The sequence below is a fragment of the Zalophus californianus genome, chromosome 2, assembly GCF_009762305.2.
Source record: "Zalophus californianus isolate mZalCal1 chromosome 2, mZalCal1.pri.v2, whole genome shotgun sequence".
Classification (NCBI taxonomy): domain Eukaryota; kingdom Metazoa; phylum Chordata; class Mammalia; order Carnivora; family Otariidae; genus Zalophus; species Zalophus californianus.
The window spans coordinates 176604913-176609064 of NC_045596.1; the positions used below are offsets into that span (position 1 = coordinate 176604913).

At 39.9% G+C, this 4152-nt stretch overlaps 1 pseudogene; it reads left to right on the forward strand.

Moving 5' to 3' along the window:
• The first annotated feature begins 400 nt into the window (after positions 1-400).
• Positions 401-2539, forward strand: LOC113925648 (annotated as a pseudogene).
• The last annotated feature ends 1613 nt before the right edge of the window (positions 2540-4152 follow it).

Below are 4152 nucleotides of genomic sequence, written 5' to 3' on the forward strand. Positions count from 1 at the left end.
TAGGGATGATTTTTTGGATATGACACCTAAAGCACAAGCAATGAAATAAAAAACAAATGAGTGAAACTGCATCAAACTAAAAAGCTTCTGCACAGCAAAAGAAATGATTAACAAAATGAAAAAGCAGCCTATGGAATGGGAGAAAATATTTGCAAACCATATATGTGATAAAGGGTTGATGCCGAAAATATGTAAAGAATTCATATAACTCAAGAGCTAAAAAAAAAAAAAGCAAATAATCCAATAAAAAATGGGCAAAGGACCGGAATAGACATTTTTCCAAAGAAGATATAGAAACGGCCAATGGGGACTATTCCCACACGCAGCCAACACGGTTGGTGTTTGCCGGCAGTGTGGGGTTTCTTAAAACTGTTCCCTGTGGAGCCAGTCAGCAGCCAGCATGTCTAACAGAAACAATAATAAGCTGCCCAGCAACCTGCCGCAGTTACAGAATCTGACCAAGCGGGACCCGCCAGCCTACATCAAGGAGTTTCTACAGCAGTATAATCACTACAAATCCAATGTGGAGATTTTCAAACTACAACCAAACAAACCTAGCAAAGAACGGGCAGAGCTGGTGATGTTTATGGCACAGATTGGTCACCGCAATCCAGAACATTTAAGTAATTTTCCTCAAGAGCTGAAAGATCTTCTCTCCTACAATCACACTGTCTTGGATCCAAATCTTCGAATGACATTTTGCAAAGCTTTGATTTTGCTGAGAAATAAGAATCTATTCAATCCATCAAGTTTGCTAGAACTCTTCTTTGAACTTCTGCGTTGCCATGATAAGCTTCTGCGAAAGACTTTATACACACATATTGTCACTGATATCAAGAATATAAATGCAAAACACAAGAACAATAAAGTGAATATAGTGTTGCAGAACTTCATGTACACCATGTTAAGAGACAGCAATGCAACTGCAGCCAAGATATCTTTGGATGTGATGACTGAACTCTACAGAAGAAACATCTGGAATGATGCCCAAACTGTCAATGTGATCACAACTGCATGTTTCTCTAAGGTCACCAAGATATTAGTTGCTGCTTTGACATTTTTCCTTGGGAAAGATGAAGAGGAGAAACAGGACAGTGACTCAGAAACTGAGGATGAAGGACCAACAGCAAGAGACGTGCTAGTGCAATATGCCACAGGGAAGAAAAGCTCCAAACACAAGAAAAGGTTGGAAAAGGCTATGAAAGTGCTCAAGAAGCAAAAAAAGAAGAAAAAACCAGAGGTCTTTAACTTTTCAGCTATTCATTTGATTCATGATCCCCAAGATTTTGCAGAAAAACTACTAAAGCAGCTAGAGAGCTCTACGGAGAGGTTTGAGGTGAAAATGATGCTCATGAACCTCATCTCCAGATTGGTGGGAATTCACGAGTTTTTCTCTTTAACTTCTATTCATTTGTGCAAAGGTTTCTGCAGCCTCACCAAAGAGAAGTAACAAAGATCCTTCTGTTTGCTGCCCAATCATCTCATCACTTAGTATCCCCAGATATCATTCAGTCAGTGCTCATGACTGTGGCCAACAATTTTGTCACCGACAAGAACTCTGAGGAGGTCATGACCGTAGGAATCAATGCTATAAAAGAGATAACAGCTCGATGTCCTCTAGCCATGACGGAAGAACTTCTCCAAGACCTGGCTCAGTATAAAACACGCAGAGATAAGAATGTGATGATGTCTGCTAGAGCTTTAATTCAGCTCTTCCAAACACTGAATTCTAAGATGTTGCAGAAGAAATTCCGGGGTAAGCCTACAGAGGCCTCCATAAAAGCAAGAGTGCAGAATTAGATGCTAAAGATTACATTCCAGGAGCAGAAGTTATAGAAGTTGAAAAAGAAGAGGATGCTGAAAACGATGAAGGTGGGTGGGAAAGTACCAGTCTCAGTGAGGAGGCAGATGCCAATGGTGAGTGGGTTGATGTGCACCACTCTTCTGATGAAGAACAGCAAAAAATATCCAGGAAGCTCCACAGCATGCCCATGGAGGAGCGGAAAGCCAAAGCTGCAGCCATTAGCACGAGCTTTAACTCAGGAAGACTTCCAGAAAATCCGCATGGCCCAAATGAGGTAAAAACTCGAAGCTGCCCCAGGGAAAGCCCAAAAGAGGAAATATATTGAAATCGACAGTGATGAGGAGCCCAGGGGTGAGTTACTTTCTCTTCGGGACATTAAACGCCTTCATAAGAAGCCAAAGTCTGACAAGGAGACAAGACTAGCAATGGCAATGGCTGGAAAGAGAGACCGAAAAGAGTTTGTGAGGAAGAACACCAAAATGAACCCATTTTCCAATTCCACAAATAAAGAGAAGAAAAAACAGAAGAACTTTATGATGATGTGATATAGCCATAAGGTCTGGTCAAAAAACAAGCGTTCCTTCCGAGAAAAGCAGCTGGCACTACGAGATGCACTTTTGAAAAAGAGAAAAAGAATGAAGTAATCTCCAAGCAAATTTTTCATTCCAAGAAGAATGCTAAATTTGTATCATTATTTTGAAAATTAGCTAATCACAAATGTTTATTTACATTAAAAAGTCCTGAAGCACTATATTGTGAAAAACATAGTAAAAAAAAAAAAAAGAAGAAGAAGAAAAGAAATGGCCAATGGGTACATGAAAAGGTGCTCAACATCACTAGTCATTAGGGAAATGCAAATCAAAACCAAAATGAGATATCACCTCACACCCGTTAGAATGGTTATTATCAAAAAAGACAAGAAATAACAAATGCTGGCAAGGCTGTGGAGAAAAGGGAACCCTTATGCACTGGTGGTGAGGATATAATATGGTGCAGCCACTGTGGGAAACAGTATGGAGGATCCTCAAAAACTTAAAGATAGAACTACCATATGATCCAGGCAATCTCACTTCTGGGTATATAGCCAAAAGAAATGAAATCACTATGTCAAAGAGATATCTGCACCCCTATGTTTGTTTCAACATTATTTAAAATACCAAGACATAGAAGTAATCTAAGTTTCCATTAGCAGTCCATTGACAGATGAATGGGTAAAGAAAACAAGATATATGTAATGGATATATATGTATATAAATGAATATGTGTATATATAAAGTGGATATTTATTTATTTCTATAATGAAATAGTATTCAGCCATAGAAAGAAGGAAATCTTGCCATATGCAACAACACGGATGGACCTTGAGGGCATTATGCTACGTGAAATAAGTCAGACAGAGAAAGACCTACATGTAGAATTTAAAAAACGAACAAGCAGACAAAAACCCCAACAAGCAGACAAAAACCCCAAACTCACAGGGGCACCTGGGTGGCTCAGTCGGTTAAGTGTCTGCCTTCTACTCAGGTCATGATCCCAGGGTCCTGGGATCAAGCCCCGCATCGGCCTCCCTGCTACTTGGGGAGCCTGCTTCTCCCTCTCCTTCTGCCTGCAGCTCCCCCTGCTTGTGCTCTCTCTCTCTCTCTCTCTCTCTGTCAAATAAATAAATAAAATCTTAAAAAAAAAAAAACCCAAACTCGTAGAAAAAGAGATCAGATCTGTGGTGACCAGAGGCATGGATTGGGGGAACTGGATAGAGGTGGTCAAGGTACAAACTTCCAGATATAAGATAAATAAGAAAAATAAGTACTGGAGATGTCATGTACAATGTGACAACTATAGTTCACACTGCTGTATGATGCATTTGAAAGTTCTTAAGAGAGTAGACTCTAAAAGTGCTCATCACAAGGGGGAAAAGGTATTTTTTTTGTGTCTGTATGAGATGATGGATGTTATCTAAACTTACTATAATTTTTTTGAAATATATGTAAGTCAAGTCATTATGCCGTTCATTTAAACTTATGTAGCACTGAAAGTCAATTATATCTCAATAAAACTGAAGGAAAACAATCGAGGTAACATCTCCAACAAGTTTCCTTGCAGGCCTGCGCTTACACCTCTTTGGGCAGAACTGGTCAACCTTAAACCCATCACTAAGAAGGGGTTCGGAGGTGTTGTGATTAGATTAGCCTAGTTTGGGTTTACTCCTGAGTCAGGTTAGGAAAAAGTGGCCATCTGGACAGAACCAGGCCTCTGAGAGCAGGAAGTAAGGAAAGACTGGCCATTGGATGGAGAACCAACAGCAACTTCTACTCAAGTGTGCTAAACTTCTCCGAAGACAGATCACACAA